Source organism: Zeugodacus cucurbitae, chromosome 6 (assembly GCF_028554725.1).
Source record: "Zeugodacus cucurbitae isolate PBARC_wt_2022May chromosome 6, idZeuCucr1.2, whole genome shotgun sequence".
Taxonomy (NCBI): Eukaryota; Metazoa; Arthropoda; class Insecta; order Diptera; family Tephritidae; genus Zeugodacus; species Zeugodacus cucurbitae.
Genome location: NC_071671.1, coordinates 16,520,777 through 16,541,945, shown reverse-complemented (window position 1 = coordinate 16,541,945; position 21,169 = coordinate 16,520,777). Strand labels below are relative to the sequence as shown.

The 21,169-nt window shown below is 33.9% G+C and overlaps 1 protein-coding gene across 37 annotated transcripts in view; it reads left to right on the top strand.

Annotated features, from left to right (window-relative positions):
• LOC105213249 (protein muscleblind) overlaps window positions 1-21,169 on the top strand; it is a 285,776-nt gene that overhangs the window by 81,432 nt on the left and 183,175 nt on the right. The window lies entirely within an intron of this gene.

The window sequence follows — 21,169 nt, the reverse complement described above, 5'->3', positions numbered from 1 at the left end:
AATATCGATTATAAAATTAATTATTTTTTATTTTCCAATTATGAGTGTATGTGCAGAATGAGTTTTCATCTCCCAAAGGCTTCAAAAATATCGATAACATTTTCGATATAAAGCGATGTTATCGATATAAAATTCAATTGAATGTTAGTATAAATTTGTAACTCGTATAAACTGAAAAATATCGATAACATTTTTGAGATAACAGTGCGTTGACGATATATAAATTCATTATTTTTAAATTTTCGAATAATCGATATATTTTCACTATATCTAAGTTTAAATTTCCGAATCGATTATATTCTTCTGTATATACATATGTAGATAGAAATTTCAAAATGTGGCAACATAGCGCAAACCAAAGAACGCAGCAGAAAACACCCTCCTGTCCTTATGCTTCAGTTATTTGCATTCGCTGGTTTTGGAGCTGCTTAAATGCAATGCTGTCAGCATTTTCGGATCCAAATACATAAACATATATATATATATATATATATATATATATATATATATATATATATACAGCCGAGTGTTGGACATACACATATGTACATGCCACATACATTGTTGCAACACTGAATTGGTGATAATTGCGCAATCTGCTTTGCGTAGTTGCAATATTTTTGCCGCAACAGAAATGCAATTGCAATTGTAATGGCAACCGGCGCTGTAGCAACGAAATCAATTTGCAGCACACAGCGTCGCCAGAGACACACAGCCAAAAGTACAAAATACATTTACGCACACATACCAAAATACATATAAACATGCACAAGTGCCAATTGCAGGATAACATAAAAAGCGCTGTTGCAATATGCCGCGCATTAAAGGAAATTAAAGATAGACACGGACATATATGTACGTACTTATCCATGTGTGCATACATCCATGTATATGTAATTAGTTTAAATTCATTGCAGTCTGCTTTTAGGCACAGAACAGGCGAAATTGAATTTAACCATTTAATTTCATTTGTAAAATGTTGTAAAATTGATTGCATGACATTTGTAGCTGCTTGCAAATGTGGAAGAAATGGATTGTAGTGGCACTAGGCACGACTCAGCGCCTAAAAGTTTTTTGGAATTATAGTAGACTGTCTAAAAATAAAGCATTCTAGCAGTTTTACATTTATCTATATCAGTTATAATAACAAGCAATGTATAGTTAAACAAAAAAAGCCAAACAACGCGCCGAAAAGTATGTTAAACTTTTTTTGAACATAATAATGTGGATGTTATTCACTATTGAATGCTAAATCTCAAAACTGCAACCACTAAATTATGCATAAAAAACTTTCAATTTACACAAAATTGCAATTAAGTAACATGCGCCTAAAACTATGCCACAAAATATTATAATATCCACACAAATTTTCACATAAACCTTTTTATAAATAAAAATATTTTAATATTAATTAGAAGTTATCGCAATTTTTTCTACTTTTACACCCGAACTCCCAAACTTAAACAAGCAGGAACTCAAAGCAACCGCTTTACGCCCATAATTATGCAGTATTACTTTACCAGCAGATCTATTTAATGGCCAGCAATTACGAAAACTTCGCGGCGATTTGTAAGAAGAAGAAAAAACAAGAAACTAAGTGCATAAACAAAAAAATCACCGCATTTATATGCTTACTGAGCTCATTTAATTACATTTTTACGAGCGCGCGCTACAAAGTATGCAATAAATTTACTACACCAGCAATTACCACGCACATTTGCTGCATAATTACGTGAGTTTAAACAAGCAGTGAAGTGCAAAGACTTGAAAATGCCGGCAGACGCAAGTGTGCGTTGATTGTCTACCGTGGGCAGCTTAAAAGTATGCAACATATTTTCTTTATTAGCCACAACAATTGTTGGCTGACACAAGCTGAGTGAGAATGCCTGACGAAAGTCACGTCAAAAGTGACAGCAAATAGCGATGTTTGGTAGTTTTTGTAGCTGAAGCAAGAAGATTAGCTTGCGCGCTACTCCACGTTGAGCTTTTGCGGTAACGCCATTTCTGGTGTAGTGTTTATGCGTCTGCCATCCAGATTTCGCCACAATCGCTGTCTGCTTGGTCTACGTAAATGCCATTGTTGTTGTTGTGCTTGTAATTGTTGGCACAAATTCGCTATTTTGCTGTGTTGTTAAGGCTTTTATTTTTGACTGTTGCATACTTTTAGGCGCCAAACGCATTTGTATTAAATCTTTCGCTGACTACGTGTTTTTTCACTTATATTTGCTGAAATAGCAGTCCGCTGTCCTCTCTGTTACCTTATTTGCTGTACTACCCCGACTTGGTCGTTTTCGCCAGGAAAAACCATATTCTCCCTTCGTCTAGCGTTGGATTTGAAAGCGTGAAATCAGCATGCGTACTTTAGGGCCATTATTTCCGTTCTTCAACCGTACAGGGTAGCGCTTTTTATGCTTGTGTCGCTGTTGTTGCAGTTCGTGCAGTAACTTCCCTTCGCGCATACATATTTACGCCGGCGAAAAAAATAACGGTAAAAAGTTTTTAATTAAAAAGTTTTGCAAAATGTACTCGCGCGCGCGCATTCATTGCATGCAACTGATTCGGGGCAAGTGAAATGGCATTGCATGCGGCGTGGCGCGCACAGTACAGTGGGACGAAATGTGACTTATAGTTTTTAAATTAAATAAAAATGAGAAATTAAGTAGATTTTTCAGTAAAAGCAAAGTAAAAGGAGTTTTATTTGTGTTTTATTTAAAAAAAAAAATTAAAAATTTAAAATTTTTTAATACTTTTTTCGAAAATCTTCAATTTTAATATATTTAATTTAATAAATTTTTAAATATTTCGTAATATCTTTATTTTTCATGATTATATTATTTTTGCATGTTTACAAATTTGTTGTTATTGAAAAAATATAATTGTTGTTGTAGAAAATTCTTTTGCATAAAATATTTCCCAGAAATACATTCCGCTTGGTAATTTTTCATATATTTAATAATATTTTTAAATATTTTTTGTCACTCCTGTCCTGCTGTGTGTGCGCTGCACCACCAAAAAATAGCTGGTCGTGCAAATGCTGAAGTAATTTCCACACTTTCGTTTCTTTTATTCATAATTTTTTTTTTGCTGCATTTGCCACTGCCAGTTAGCGTATACAGCATAATAGCAGCAACAACAACTGCAACAATAGGCAACACACCCGCACATTCGAAAATTACGTTGCGAAACAATTCGAATTAAGCGAATTACTTTTGATTTCAATTGTGGCGCCGCAAAGTGCTGCATGCCACAAACGCACAAACAAACATATATGCAGATACAAATACATATCTACAGCAGTAGCAAGGAATAAATATTAAAAAGTGAGCAGGGTAATTGTAAATAGCAAAACAAAAGCTAAAAGCAATAACAACATTCACAAGAACAACAGTAATAATAACAACAACAACAAGAATGTAACAAAGTAGCAAGTGGACGGCGTGGAAGCAAGTGAAAATAAATTAAAAACGAAAATGAGCAATTTTGCTCGCCACACTTGCTTTGTTGCTGTTTAATTTGGTTATTTGGAATTATTTTTTCACCTACAATTTTTGAATTTTTTTTTCATTTTTTCATTAAAAAAATGCTAGCTTTCTCACTACGGTAAACCACCGCTACCACAGCAACCCACACACACTCACTCAAAATCATTACCACTCATTCTACGGATGACGCTTAAAGGCGGTCGGCCGCAGGAATGAGCCAACAAATGGCGTTGCTGGAGAACCAAAGTTGAAAAAAAGAAGAAATACTCACGAAAAACTGCGAAAAAACTCTGCAAACAGAATAAAAGTTCTGCAATTTCGTTTTGTAGCCTTGCTTTGTGTCTGTCCGCATACTTTTGTTGTGAGTTTTTTGTGTGACGTCTACGTCACTTCCTTTGCTTCGTGTCATGCATACTACGCGGTGCAGTGTTGGGTGTTTGCTACACCCACACGTCGGCTGCCGCATTGCCACAAGGTGTAAAATTGAATAATTCAAATGGAAAAAAAGTTTCTGCGCCGCCTCACCCGACGCCTGCAAGCTGACTTCATTTCTTCATTAGCAACTCCGTTCTATATATGGCTTTGTGTGTGGTTGAAGGTGCGCTTGCCGCAGTTATTTGCAGTTGCGGCTAAATTGGCTGCAGCGTGCCAAACTTACTTAATTGCGGTTAATTTTGATGGATTTGTGCGTAATTCGTTTGGTAATTAAATTTCTGCATCATTTTGTGTTTTACCCTCTACTCAGCTATATTTTAATTGCAAGACAACGCACATTGTATGGAGAGTTGAAATATTTTAAATGTTACGGAAGAAATTAAACTTGCTTTACAAAGAAAAAATATTTATTAAGCTAAATATAATGAATATATAGAAAAATGTCAGATTGGCCCAAAAGAGCTCAAAATGCATTTAAGCTTTAAATTAATAAAATTATGCCAAAATGTTTTTTAAAATCATATTTTTAAGTCGGATTTTATAGTAGAGCTAGAGAGATAATTTACAATAGCATATTCAAACGACTCAAAGTTGCTCAGAATGACTCAAAACGCAATTGGCATGTAATGTGACTGAAATGAATTATTTTAAACATAGTACATGAAAGAAAAGCTACTAAATTTAGTAAAATTAGTATCATTAAAATTGCAAACTGTAAAAATATTGACATCTCTAATTTGAGTGAAAAGTTTAGTCAAAGTTACTCAAAATTTCACTCAAATAGCTTTGTAAAATCTTTGTAATAATTAGATTATGAAAATAAATTCCTTTCAGCTTTTATTACCAATTATTTTTAATTTATGATTTTCGTATAATTTAATTTAGCTCAAAACGGCTCAAAATATAAAAAAACACGATTTAGATTTTCTATAACTGAACTAAGTAGAAGCGTAATGTGGAAAATAGTAATACCATACATTAAAGTTAAATTTCTAGCAAATTGAATGTATTAAAATATGACTCAAAGTTGCTCTAAATTCAATTCAAATTGTTTTGTTAAATCTCTATAATAATTAAACTTTGGATATAAATTGTTTTATGTATTTATTACTTATTGTTTTTAATTTAATAGTATAATTTAGTTTTGCTCAAAACGGCTCAAAATACAAAAAAAACACTTTTTTGACTTTATTTAACTGAACTAAATTAATATAAGTATAAGCGTAGTGTGAAAAAATAGTAATACCACACATTTTGGTTAAATTTGTAGCAAGTTGAATACATTAAAATTAGGCTCCAAGTTGCTCAAAATCAATTTACAGTTTTTCTATAAAAATGTTTCCAATAAAATTTAAATAATTTGCGACAGTCGTTTAAAATCAAATTATTTCTGTATGTTTTATCTCGCTTTAAATGTTTTTAAATTTACTCTTCATATAATTTTTGTTTGCAAATAATATTTAGAATATTATTTTAATGAAATTTAATCGTGCAACAGGTTTAAAGAAAACATATGCAATTGTCTCAACTATTTTGCAAACAATAAATATAGAATAAATAACAATTTATGTCTTTATGATAACAGTAAAAACCGAAACCCAGCGATATGCTCAATATCAGCCAATAAGTATGCAACAAAAACTGCTAAAATACACAATAACTTCAAAGCAAATATTTATAAAGCTAAATGCCAATATACAAAGTTACTAGTTAATATTTAAAAACATATTTACATTTAGTATATTTGTATAAAAGTATAGAGTTATCTAACGGTACTTATGCAGTCATTGGCACCAGCGCTGCATTACAGGTGTTCACTGAGAATTTCTTAACACGCATAAATATCCAACGTAGCAGTTGAAATGTTTCTACATGTATATATAAATATATATATATATATATGTTGCTTATTGCATGCAGTACGGCACACATGTATTACTAGTCAGCTACGATTACAAAGTAAAGATACACACACACAGTCAAACACACATATGTATGTCTACGCACTCAAAACTTGCCGCCGCATTAAGCATAAATGAAGTTGTTGTATATACACACGCATATGAGTTACCACGCTTGTGCACCTAAAAGTATGCAACAAGATAGCTGAAGAGCTCGCCTTCTTTCCGCTGCAATGCAATGCAATGGCCGTACTATAAGCCATTTATAGCAGATTAATGTGCGCAACGGCATCTGTTTATGGCTGCACAAGCAGCAACAAATAGCGGAGCATTACGTACGTGCAACAACAACTACAACTGCAGATATATGCGCCTGTTGTTATGCCTTGATTGTTGCACAATGCAATAGACGTCGGTTATGTGTTAGTATATTTGTGTGTATATACATATTTTCTATTTACCTGTGCTAAATATATGTTCATGTGGTTTTAAGAGCCATCATGTTTATTTAGAAAATAAATGGTCTATAAAAACAAGTTGTTGCTATTGTTACCTATGGCTGTCTAATGTTGTTGTTGTTATTAACAAGCTACTGTTGCCGTGCTACCTGTGCGGTCATAGACACTTTGGAAATTCAGCTATTTGTTTGCTTAACTGCTCATCAACTACTCCATATCTACTATGTATATCGTAGCTCCTTTATCCGCTCCGCTCTTCTACTCTCCATCAAAAACTCTTCGTCTAAGCTTGCCTGCCTGCATTTGACGCAATATTACCTTATTGACGTCGTCTTTATTGTCCTTATAGACAATAACTTTCAGCTTGTTGTTGCGCTTACATGTCGCTCTCTACCCCCTCTACTCTATTCATTTCTATCGCCATCTTATACGCCATCTTATCCCCAATCGAAGAGTGTTCTGCATGAATGGACAGTCAAAATGATACTAATGGATTTTAGTAGTAACAAAATCACATCGCTCACACTCAACACTCCGCCACTTAGGTCTGGTCTCACCACTCTACCGTTGGTTTAGCACTCAAAATATTTGCTTAGCAGTGATATTAGCTAAGCTAATACAAAAGGAGCAAAAATATTGTGTCTGTTTGTACGTATGCTTTTCGTAGATACTGTTTATTGCAGCCGGTACATATACAAATAAATGTATTCTTGGTTATTTTGTGTAATGGTTAATGACAGCTGAGAAGTGCACTTAAATTTTCGGTATTTTCAATTTACGAAAATTCTGCATCTTCCGTCGATCGGGTTTTAAACGATATAATACATTAAGTTCTTAAGTAAGGAAACTGCCACTTACCCTTTCTATATTTAATGCTGTTATTTATTAGCTATCAGCATGCTGAAATTCAATTAAATAAGGCATGCAGTAAAGCATATTGAGCCGGTTTGAGCTGTGGTGCAATTCCATTTTTCTTCTACTTACACGGCACCGAAATATTTCATTAAAAGTTATTTAAAATAAAGACTGATACATTTATTTTTACAAATGAGACGAAATTGTAATAACAAATATGTGAGAAATTCATTATGAGCCATTTTGAGGCATTATATGTAAAAGCGACATTTGTTTATCATTCTAAATGATGCGGTCTAGATTTTCTGTTCAAAAGCTCCAGATTTTTAAAGATAAAGAAATATTTACGTTTCGGTAGTTTCTCAATATTTTGTATTTACTGTACCCAAACCCATTTTGAGCTACTTTGAGCACGGTTTTCGAAACACTGTTGTTATAAAATTGTGCCATAATTGTTTAAATGCACGTGAAAGCAAATAGGTCTTGCAATTCTGCTTTTTTATTATTATTTATTTGCTAAAACGAAGATTCGACTCAGTTTTTTGAGTAAAAAAGTAACAAAATAAAGTAAATTAAGAAAACGAGTTAATAATATCAGATTAAATAACGAATATTTGAAAAGATTTAAGAAAATATTTCTCAATATTTCAAATTGACTTTATTTTAAACCAGATTGAGCCATTTGAGCAAAATTTTCAAACCATATATTAAATTAAAAATATTAAATAAATGCGGAGTTGAAAATTAGGATTTCTAATGTAATATTTTTATAAAAATAGTTCAGATGTACAGTATGTACTTCGTAATTTTAACCCAGGCTTGTGCGTAGACTCTTACCCAAAAAATTCACAAGTCCGCTCTTATTATATTTCCTCTACTTAAAAACGCTACTTTTTAGCCCTTTCACGCTTCCACATGAATTATAACCCCCAAAAAAGTGTTACCGCTTATATCGCAACAAAATTTACTTACAAATGCATGCTTTTAGGCGCATAAACAGCACCATAGATATAAAAGGTTGTCTGGCTGTCTAGCGTGACTAAACATGACCATTTGACCGCCAACGGCACAAACAAGTCTACAGCTGTATGCTTGAACTTTGTACGCTGGCATAAATTACATGTAGTGCATACTTTCAGGCGCATACACAACGGGGTGTCTATTAAAATGATTGTATCCGCTCGATTATACACTGCGGCTGCTAGCGTACGACAACGACGGCTGCTTGCCTACCAAAGGACATAGTACACACTACTTGTAACTGTCCAGCTGCAGTTGGCGCCCAAAAGCATACTACCACACATGTATATACAGCACACACAGTCTCGATAGCAACTGCTTGAAATAATGAAGCAAACGAATGACCAGCAAACCTTTTCGGCATCATATATTATGCATGTGTGGCGCTCAGCTGCTGCTGTACGCGCTTGTGATGTTGTCCTGTAGCCTTTAGTGATACAAACAAACGCTCATATATGTATGTATGTCCTGTACTTGTGTCCATCCATATAAATAACTGTGAATGATGAAGAGTGACGTTTGCTTGTCGCTACGTCGTTGCGGCGTTGATGTTGTCTCCTCAGCAGTTGCCTCCCACTGAGTGTGTGTGTTCACAAGCAGGTGATGATGACTCATTTACGGTATATATCTTCAGGAACCCGAGTGTGTGTGTATGCTTGTAGTGTGTTAACGAAAATAAATAAACGTGCCGGCTTTATTTATGCCAATAATAAATGATGCCGGAGACAAAAACACAAACTGACATACATCCACAATAATACGAGTATATGTGCGTCTAATCTGTGCGGACTTTAACGGTAAATATCTGTAGAGTGCACAGGTGTGCAGCAGCAGCTCTTAGGTGTTGGGTTTATTTTTGGTGTAAGTTTTGTTGATGTTGAAACTGTGACATTTTGACAGTTAATTAGTGCAACTTAATTGGTGTCGAATGGCAAGAGCCGGCACAAACACACCCCCCATATAAAACCCACTATATACATATGTATCTGTATGTGTTCGATAAATGTTTACTAAAAATATCAATGCTTTGCTAAGAAATTCAAGTCGAAAAATCAATGAACCGCAAATTGTAGCTGCTACACAGCAGCTAACGAAAAATCAAATTATTCTGAGCTTGGCAATGTGGTTTAATGAACTGACAACTTTGAAGTTGCCTGCTGCTTTTTTGAGCGCTTATGCGTTACGTAATATGACGCTAAAAATTAACGAAGTATAATAGATGTCGTTAGGTTAGGAAATCTTCAAAGCTGTTTACTGCTTAAAATGCTTTAAAATTTGGTCTTTAAGTAACTTTTCTTGAATATTGAGACCTATGGAGCCACTGCAAATATTTAAACAAAATATTATTTTAATTTTTGGTAGTAAAGTTTTAGTAGAATGTGTTTAATATATATATGTAGTTCTAGGGGTTTACTCTTATACCGCTTGCGCAACATTTAGCTCACTTTGAGCTAATTTCAGTTAATATCTAGCAGTTAAACGGAAAATATAAATAATCTCAAAAAAATATATAATTATACGTATAAACCATAGGAATTTTTCATTTACATATTTAATTATGCAAAGAAACCATTACAAAAATATAATAATATGAAAAATTTTTAAGGAGAAATTAAAGCAAACTCAGTTTCATTCTTCTTCTTCTTTTTCAATAAAGGCCTAATTTAAACGTAGCACCAGTAACAATACTGTGTACACTCATACCGACATAAACAGCTTCCTAGCTCTTATTTGCGTTTGATATAATATTGAGTGATGTAACGAAAAATCCATAACTCTAAAGCCTGATGTCTTATGAACTAGAAACTACTCATATTAAATATTAGAAGAATTTGTGGATTTAAACCCACACTTTATCAATAATGAGCCATTTTGAGCCAATTGCCAAAAAAGTATAAAATTCCAATAAAGTTTTCTTCACTCCAGATATAAGCAGTACTTTAATATTTGCGACTATTAATTACAAATTAAGAGACTTTATTGCACTTGTATTCAATATTGAGCCACTTTGCGAACATCGCTCATAAAATCAAAAATTTCAAATACTTTTTCTAATATTATTGCAGCTAATTGCTTGCAAATTAAAAGTATTCGCCTAAAATCATTAATGCTTTTGTAAATAAACTCTATGAGACATTTTATACAATGAATTATTATTTATTTTTTTGTTTTAATTTCATCAAAGCAGAAATAAATCAAAAACACAGCCTCTAGCTATAATTTACCAGCAAGTAGGCAATTAAAAAAATTACACTAAAGTTATAGCGCTGTTAGGAAAAAACAAAAAAAAACAGTTATGTCATGTCGCTGTTGTGGCAGTGTACATGACAAGTTTGTTGCCGCTGTTATTTTGATACTTTTTGTTGCTACTGTTTGCGTGTAATAAATTAACAATTAAATTGAAAGACGCGCGAAAATTATTGCGGTGGCATAATTGACGTTGAGTGCTTTTGTTGTTGTTGGTTATTTTCAGTTGCCTGCGCAGTATTTTTTTTCATTACTATTAAATTTTTTTTTAATTAATTGGTATGTGAGAAAAATGTGACAAAAAATCACCGAAATTCGTAAAATGTTTCGAAGAAATTTTTTTTAATATAATATTTACTTCGTGTTTAATAATAGATAAAAATAACTATTATTTTTTAACAATTTTGGAAAGTGTATCAACATAATTTTTTAATGTTTTTTGGGTATTTTATTTATTATTATATAGTATTTATTATTTTCCAAAAGTTTAAATTTTTTATATTAATTTTTACTTTAAAATTGTGCAAAAATTCAGATAATTCATTTCATTTATTAAATTTTACAATTTTGTATTATTTAGCATGCCATTAAATTTAATTTCTAAACTTCTTTTATTTTTTATAATTTTTTATTTTTATTATTTTTTTTTTTTTATTTTATTACTCTCCCGACACGTTTGCGCTTAAAAATTTTCATGCGCATAATTTGTTTAACCATTATTTATTTTTGTTCACTAATTTTCGCTGTTTATTTTTTCTCACACATTCTTGATGTCATTATAATTGCTGGCCGCAGGCAATTTCCCGTCGTTTTTCTCCCCGCATATTTTATATTTTATGTCATCATCATTTTATATTGTCATTGTTTTTGTTATGCCTTTTGTTTCTTTATTGTTGTTATTGTTTGCTATTATGGTTATTATTGTTGTCTTTACGCCACAACACCTTCGTGCAAACGCACAGCCACACGCCTATAGTTGCAGGTATGCTCACAGCTTAACGCCGAAATAATTTATTTAAAATTAACATTTTACTACACAAAAACGGAGAAAAAAATCATGCTCGAATTAAATGCCCGACAGCAAATAATGAGCGGCTGCAGGCAGGCTATAAAATAGTTGTACCCATAAATGCGTGTGTGCCTGTGTATCCACATATATATTACAACATAAATTCGCTGTATATTCACACCGAAATGGCAACAATAATTATGTCGTAATGCACTAGCACAATTTCTGATAAAATATCAACGATTAATTTGAAATTTATTGCTTGTACTTAATAATTTATTAGCGCTCGACTGCAATGGTGCGCATGCAATTGAGCATACGGGGCGTATGCGTAATGTGCTCTATATGTCATGTGTGCGTATGTTGGACAGGGCGTATGAGTTATGCTGGTGAAGGAGAGGTTTCATATATTACATTAGGGTGGTCGTAGATGTCGGCAAGTGGAATAATGAAATAAAATTTTATAAGTGTTAACGTTTCCGACAGTAGTGTTACTGCAGATGTTAATGACATTTTTTATAATTATTATTTTTTTTGTTTTTAAGCACCACCTTAATGCATACAGACACTATATGGAGATGTCTCACAGCCTATCAATAATTGTTTGCATTCTCTCATTGTTTTTGTTGTATTGCTGCGAAATTTAAGCGTCCCATAGGTGTGCTGCCAGTGATTTAGCACACAAGTATTGCTACAAGCGCGTTCTTTTTCTACGCAACTTTACTTAGAGACAGCTAAGTTTTACCAAAATAAATATATAAAATTACAAACATTATGCTAGAGACTCTACTACTAATTCAAATATTATTTTGACATTTATCTTTCATAATTTTTATGCTACTTCTCTCCAGTTGCAAGTAAATTCCTCCTCTACTCACTATCTCACACGCACTTGCAACAAAAGCGTTTAAAGTGTGACATTCGATTCATGTGGCATTAAAGTTCTTTAATATATCACACAATCACTCCCCTCTCGCTTACCATACCAACATATCTGCTGCAAGAGCATGCCATCGCCCACTTTATATCTGTACGGTAAATAACAATAAATTAAACGTACAAGTCAATTTACGCGCGTTTAAACAAAACACTCGCACACAACCAGTTACAAACATTACAACACATTCACTTACATTCCACATGACAGTTTGTCTCATTTTATGCATTTAATTGCACTCGCGCCAGCACACACTTTCAACCAACATCCCCAACTCCCACTATTCAAGCAAAGCAGCGCTTTAAATTCGTGTTGAGTTGTGCGCTCTCTATGAAAACTATTTATTTGTACTCATTTTAATGCTTCACTGCAATTTTGGTTAAGTGTTAATGGTCCGGCAGTGGCTCAATATGCCAAGCTAACTGCTAATGTATTGTGGGAATTTATGCAGCTGTATTGAAACCACAATAAATATTTGCAGCTTAGTTTGTGTGCTCTAATAATAATATAGTGCAGTTGGCACTAACTATTTGGCGCCTCTTTGGTAGGTAAGCGGGAGTACGGGCGTTTTTTAATTAGATTTTGAAAATGCTATGCGCAGTGCAAACAGTAAAATATGTAAACAATAGTAACTCAAAGTGTTTGGCTGGAGCGCTCAATGTGGCTCAATTTGGCTTAAAGTAAATTTACGCATTTTTAAGTCAGTGGTAAATGATGTGGTAAGGGCATCATTATAATTTCGGAAAACTGAAAATGTTTTTTGTAAGTTTTAATTCAATATAACTGAATTGTAATAGTATTTTGTTGGCTCAAAATGAAGCAAAATGTAAATAATGAACTCAAAATTCTGTAAAGTAGAGATAATTTATTAGATTAGCAATCAAATGTGGTATAAATTGAATTTTTTGTATTGAATTGTCTAACAAATGAGTATGGCTCAACATAATTCATGCTTGCTCAAAATATGATTTTCTCGCTTTTAAAATTGTATAAAGCGAGCATTAATATATCGAAACATATTACTAATGAAATTGTAAATATTGGAAAAAATTGCTCAAAGTGACTCAAAACGAATTTCAAATTCTTTAATAATATTTATTTGAATTTTACCAGCCGTTTACTCCAACCGCGATCCCTTATCAGCGACATTTTAAAGCTATTTGAGTTGAAAATGGACTTTCAATTTATGGTATTCGTTAATTTGAGAGGAAAATTGGCTCAAAGTGGCTCAAAATGGAGAATTTAGTAAAAAATGTTTTGGAAATTTATTATCTTTATATCATAAAGTAAAAGCATTAAATATATTATTTCTGAAATAATTTTTACTGCGCTTTAATTATTGCTTTATGTATTAATGTTATAAAAGTTAAAGACTTTGCACCAAAGTTCTCATACAAGCATAGCTACTGAAACAAATACATCAAAAATCTACTGAGCTAGAAATGTAAATAAATACATATTGTAATCTGAGCTGTCGCATACTGACATTGATCCCAGAATTTTTCTTTATGTCATACATCATTTCTTCAACAGAAAGTGCGCTCCTTCAATGGACCAACCGCAAAAGCTCATCGACTAATTACAAAGCTGTCAGTCGACAAAATACTCTTAGTATTAAATGAATATTTTATATGGCATAATTGCCAAGTCTTGAATACCAAACCAAACCGAATACGAGCACACATGAGTTAGATTTGTTACATATAGCAAATTAGATGACTTCTGAAAGCTGTTGCAATTTAATAACGCACAACAGCTGTCGTCTTCGCATAGGAGACCGACTACTTATGTGCTTCAGTACTTATATACAACATGCCACGAGTGACACGGTTGCCATTTGTCCTAACCGACATATCCATTTCAAATGCATATATTTGAATTTACCAAATTTCCAATTCGACCAACAGCATGAGTGGCGTCTCGAACGCTGCCCGTACGCAAATTAACATAAGCCAATGCAATTTAACCACTAAAACAATTTTGCACTTAAAATATATGCGTTTATGTGTATGAGAGTTTGTTGCCTGCATTTAGGCGCATACAGCTTTTGCTTAGCTAATGCCATCTTCACACAAATAGCACACTTGGTGACAATAAATGCTCAAACCAACACTAATAAGAGTTGCCGAATTTCCGAAAAACATATTTAATGCACACACACCTGCATTTTATACTCACACATACATACATACACAACAAATTTCCATGTGAGTAAACACATATGCAAACGCATTCGGTGCGTGGTTACATGTACATATTTTTGGATGCAGGAATATTTGTTGAATTCTGAATGCAATTGTGCGAGTGTCAATAAGTCACCAATGAGTTGTGGTCAAGCAGCCGGTTCAACCGGACACAAACACACGCGCATATATTTGGCTAGCTGATTGCCTTTCTGGTGTGTGTGCATATGCATGTTTGTGTCCTGGTTAAATGGAGCGTAGGTCAGGCAGCTTTGTTCGTCATTGGCACTGGTGTCGGATTAAATCACTTAATTAATAACCAGTTACGTTTGCTGAATAATCGTAGATTTGTTGCGGTTGCGGTAGAATCGATAAAATTTATGCAAAGAAGCTTATGTTTTTCTGCAATGCAGGTTGATGGTGGAATTTGTATTTTGTGAAATTTATATAATGTGAAACAAAAATACAAAATATTTGATAGAATCGATCTATAGCGGAAAATATTAGAAAAAGTAAAACATAATATAAGTGGAACCTTAACCTTGTGTTTATTTTAGATATTTTCAAGGTTATTTATATTTTGAAGGCTATTTTGACTGTAATAGTTTATAAACATACATTTCCATAATAGTTTCCACAAGTTCCACATGCGTTCCACAATGAAAATCGAATATTTATACTGATCGGCCGATGGTAGTTATATTTTGGAAGTGCAAATAGTGAAATGGTTGGTAAATAAACAATTCCACAAAAGTTTACACAAGTTCCATATAAGTCCCTTAATGAAAATCGAGTGAGTTAAACATGTGTATTTTATAGACAAAGAAATATTAAATACAATTTCCATTTTTTTATATAAGTTTAAATACAAGTTCCACACATATGTAGAGCTTACATTTTTATAATTTTGTGCACAAATACCGTTATTTGCAATTTATGGCAGTGTAAAGATTTTGCTGTTTAAGGGCTTGCCTTATACGCTCAGCATAGAATTTTTTACATATTTTCTAAGTTATGTTCCACAAGTTCCACATACGTTCCACACGTAAAATATTTGCGCCAAAGTAAAAACTGTCAATATATTGTAAATTAATCATACTTAGGTGATACTAATTTCAGCTTGTTGTCCTAAAACAAGCAGTACCCCATAAGAAAATCTTCAAATCGTAAACCAAAACGCCTTAAGTATATATAATTTATTCCCAACTCTTACTAAAACACCAAAGCTTTTTAATAAAAGCCTTTGATAGCTATATTTCGCCTTTGTAATGAAAATGCAATAATAAACATATACATTTGTATGCACATACATATGCATCTTTGTTTGCACAATACACCGTCCACACAAAGTTGATTGCATAAAATTTTCAACTTACGAGTACATTTGCATATTTATTTTATTACTTGTAGCAATCATTGCAGCATCAACAGTACAAGTAGGACATTCACCAATGCATACAACCATAGCGAACATATTGTATACTAATATATGTATGTACACGCATACGCATATGCGGCGTTGCAGTCGTAAATAAAATCGTGGATACTGTGGTCACAGTGGTCAGTGGCATGCAACATCAAAGCTCAATGTTGTAACAATGATAGGCAATGATGCGAACACGCACAAATACAAATACACGCAAACACACACACACTCATACGCATGCAACCGCAAAGTATATAAATATCAGCAGAACATATGTGCTGACATACATATATCCAAACCATACATACAGTTATACATACACACTTCGATGCCTGGCCAATCTGCATTGAGACAATAAAAACTCGATTCCAACAGCAGTTGACCAGAACAACAACAATGACATTACGTCTATGAAGAGCGGCAAGCGGCAAGCATGAATGTAAATGAACGCTTTTGTCTGTGTATGTGTGTTCATTGAGTTGAGTTTGTATTTGTTTGCACGCACACATACGGCAGTGCAGTGCATATTGGTGGTTTTACAATTGTGTGGCGGTACAGCTGCATAGGCTTCGGTCAATTGGTTAACTTAACAGATGGCAGTACAGAGCTGTGTATTGTAAGTGTATACACACAGACACATACACACGCATTGTATTGTATGCAGCCTGTAACAGCCATATGGCAATGTTTGCATATAGCCAAGTCCTTGTTGTGCCACAAAATGTTGCATGCGCGTCAATTGAAATTAGCATACATTCCGTTGCATGCCATCAACTGTTGGCCCAAGTACGGTATACATGCTTAATATCTTCGCCAATACGCCTATACTGCGCGACTCTATGCGGCAGCAACTGACTACCGCTTCGCGCTCACCTCGTTGCAGTGATCGGATTAAACATGGTAATGAAGTAGTCAAGTGCGGTCAATTTCCAGCCATTTTTCGGAGCCCACTCACCAATACATTTGCACAGCATTCATTTGCGCACATGTATGCGTAAATGCGGTTTGCAATATTGTAACCTCAATTGTTGTGTATGCCAGTGTATATGCTTGTATGTGTAGATGTGCGGTGGCGATCGTGTAAATTTATTTGAGCGCAGCAGAAATGCAATGAAATTTATTATAGTATTTTACCGATTTTTTTGCTTTAAATTGTAGAAAAAGCTGCCATACGACATATATTCGGCAGTTATATTAAAAAAATGTTACTAAGGGCTAAAAAAGTATTTTTAAACAAAAAAATTATGTTCAACATAGGTTCCACAAAAATTTTGGCATTTCGTTATACCAGTTTTTTGCATTTCGTAATACCCTTAGTCTGCTTAACAACACAGCAATAGTTTCCGGCATTTTTCGTGCATATTACATGCACCACATTTAAGTTCCACAATTCTTTTGCACGGAATTTTTGTTTTATGTAATATTTTGTTTATCTGATAAGAATTGGTGCTATTTCTAAAGTATTTCGATTTGTTCCACATACAATCCACATGCGATCCACATATATTTTGAAGTAATTATTAAATTTTACTTACATTTCTATGTTTTCGGTAGATACGTTTGTGTATTATGCAACAATAACGTCAAATCCTTACAATATTTTTTATAAAATAAAATATTTTATATTTTTTATGAACTTTTTTTCTTATTTTTTTTTAATGTAATACAGATTTTTAGCAAGTTTACTTCTTATACCAAAGTTGTGCCTAATTTTCTTCTCCTGCCATTTATTGCTTTGATCATACTGCACTGTAATTACCGCACTCAAAATAAGTGCTGTACTCCCATGTAAATATTTATGCGTTTTTTTTGCGCTCTCATCTCTTGCACATTTCACCAAAAATAGCTGTGCGACGATTTCTTACAGCAATAATAATTTCAATAAATCAACTTTATATTTTTAAATTAACAAACTTCTGATAACACGCCAGAATACGCTAGCGCAAAAAAAATATATGTCGAGTCTGTAGTGGGTTTACAGCAAGAAGACTCTTTAAGAACACGCAAATATGCTGCATTGGCGCACAAAAAGTATGAAAAATTAGGAAACTTGCAACGAGCAAGTGCCAAAAACTTTGTCCGCCCGCAGAGATGCTTTGATGACGCCACCGCACACTCACCTCCGGCGCGCTTCCAACATACAACTGCTGCGGCCATTTATAAGTATTTGCTGTACTTTTACTGCTATGTAATTTCGCATGTTTTCTGATAACCCCAAAAACATGACCATTAACCCGGCAAATGTGCGACGCGAACTCCTAAGAATCTGCATTCCCTCTTTTTTTGCTCCCACTTTTTGCCATCAACTACTTGCTCTTTCGATGATTGCCAGCACTTTTTCGCTTAACTTTTTTCTTTCTACGTACTTTCCGAACTTTACTTTTGCGCAAAAATTCCAGTGAGTTAATATTTTCTAATGTGCCACAATACGTTGCGCCCACACTGAGCGCCGCAGCGCAAGCGACAAGCGATATTTGCAAGGGTGTGGAATGTGGAACATTTCCGCAATTTTTTCGAGCGCTCTCCCTCACTCTCTTGCCTACTTGCTTGTGCATTAAATGCTTTAGCAAATATTTGCATTAATGGTAGAAATTATCAGCGAAAATATTGAATGTTTGGCGCTTGTCTGCGCATGGTTGCATTGCAGTGGAATTTTCAGCTTTCTTACTATTTTTCTTCTCCTTCGATTTTGCTTATTTTCTTTTTTATTTCGCTTTTGTCGTCAAACTTTTCGCATTTGCATAAGAAATTTCTGTACGGTATGTGAGCGCTGAGGCCGCACCACACGCTGCTTAGGGGTCACATTCAATTGCGTTCAATGCATTCAGCAATTTTTTCGTGCTGCTGCGACTTTGAAAATTGCTGAGTTTGTTGTTAACTTTCGCCCTCATAACGTTCATTGCGTTCCACTAGTGCACGGCGGTACTTCAAGCATAAGCACACCCCTGAAGAGCTGAAGATGAAGAAAAATGTTGCAGTAAAAATTAAATAAAAAAATTAAAAGTGCGCAAATTGTATACCCGCAAGCTGCCTGGCGCAAACAAAACTAGTGAGCGCAGGAAATCGAGTACCCTCAACCATTTGGGCGCCTAGAAAGTTCTAGCGCAAAAGCGCATTGCGTATGATCATTTTTCTTCACCAAAAGACGGCGTCCACCATTATGCTCATCCTACGCCTTTTGGTTGGCGACCATTTAAAATGAAAATTTATAGAAAAAATCGCATAAGGAATTGCATTCCACAACGCACTTTCATGCAGAACTTTTGTAATAATGTTTGCTGGAGTGTCATTATTGTCGTTTCTCTTCATTTCCTTACTTTTTTACCAATTTCTTTAGTATTTTTTTTGCACTTAAACTATGCGCTCCCTTTTTAAACCATTTGCCATTTATAGTTTGATTGGAAAGTTTTTCTTGACCGCCATAGCTCGTCGTAAAGAGAGTTAATAGCGAAAATTGTTGAGTGTAATACGGTAACAAACAGTTTTGAAAGTGACTTATGATAGTATTTTATATATAATATTATGTATAGAAAAGACACAAACCTAAGCAGCTTAAATACAGACGTTTTTATAATATGTTCCACACATTGCATGCTTTAAATGATGTTTATTTCAATGACTAAAGGGTGAAATTATGAATTATTATCGAAAAAAAAAAATTGTCTAAGTAAAGCAATACATACCACAAACAAGTTCCACAAAAATTTATTACACCGTTATGATGAATATGTATATAAAAATTCTTTTTATACAAAAGTATAAATCACGCATAAAAGCACAATGTGGAACATATTTGGGAATAGGTTCCACAAATATGTTCAGGTTTTTATTTTTCTTTAAAAACATGCATTTCATAAACTTTAACACTAAACTCGACCATTAAAACTCGAAGAATATTAAACGTGTTTCCTTGTTGGTACAGCTCACGCTTGTCAAGTAACCGTACACACCCTGTTCACTGCGCCAGTAGTACACGCAATAGCTGATATGTTACGCATAATGATTCACTCTAACCACAACCTTTATAACGATGATATCGACAGGCGTATTTCGTGGAAATTGTTATTGCATATTGCCACACGCTACAACATCCATTGCTCATTTATTAATTTAACGAAATGTCAATTTGCAACGCCCACTTAATGCACTGACATGGAATTCCACTTGTACAAACAGACCAGACTGACATATTCTCACATACCATATGATTGTGTGAGTTGAGTGTGCGTGTGTGTTCTATGTCTGGGCTAGTTACTGTTTCAACAGTGGAACATGTACAATTACGCAACTGATTGGTGTGAGGTGTGACTGTGCTTCAAAGGTCTTGTAAATATGCCAACTATGGCAGAGTTCTTGGAGTTTATAGACGAAATGGTGAAGAGTGGAAGCGATATTAGTCTCATGTGAGTTTCATACAATCTTTACTTATTATTATTTCCTATAAATTCGTATTAAATTTATTAATCATTTAATTCGAAGTTAACTTCTGCCATAGTGGATTTTATCAAGAAATAATTGGCAATATTAAAGAATTTTCTCAAATATTTGTATATTTTTAGAGTCACTTCCGCTATAACCATATCTATCTATCTCGATCTCTCCCTCTTTACTTGAATCTCTCTATCTTTCTCTGCCTTTATAAAGATCTCTATCTCTCAACATCTTTGAGCTACTAGACCCTTAATAGGTCCTTTTAGCTTCTAGAATATGTGAAAACCTTAGTTAACTGTATTGTATGCTCTCCTTATACATTCTCTGACATCATTTCTCCAGTTTTTCACTGCCTCTCACTAATCCCACTTTTTATCGCATTCTGCTCTGCATTATCATATTTTCTTCATACAATTTTCCACTCTCCTTAGTTCAATTACCAGAACCTAAGTATTCACTTAAGTGAATAAGTAAAATTTTAGTTTGTTATTTTGCTGATTTCTTGCCTGCAACTTTCAAAACTTGCATTACACAAGTGGCATGCCGCAATGGACAGTTGCTGCTAACGGCAGTGTTCGACGCATGACAACAGTTGTATACAGTTATATGTTGCATTTGTGCTTGCGGCCGACCATCAATGCCGTCAATGCCACACATTTGTTGCAAATTATGGCAGATGTTGCTGCTTCACACAAGTTCTGCTGTTGTTGTCGCTTCGCATTTCTTTATCTGCTTGTTTGGCTGCTCCTGACAGTTCTTGCTTGTTGTCAACTTTTTTGTTGTTA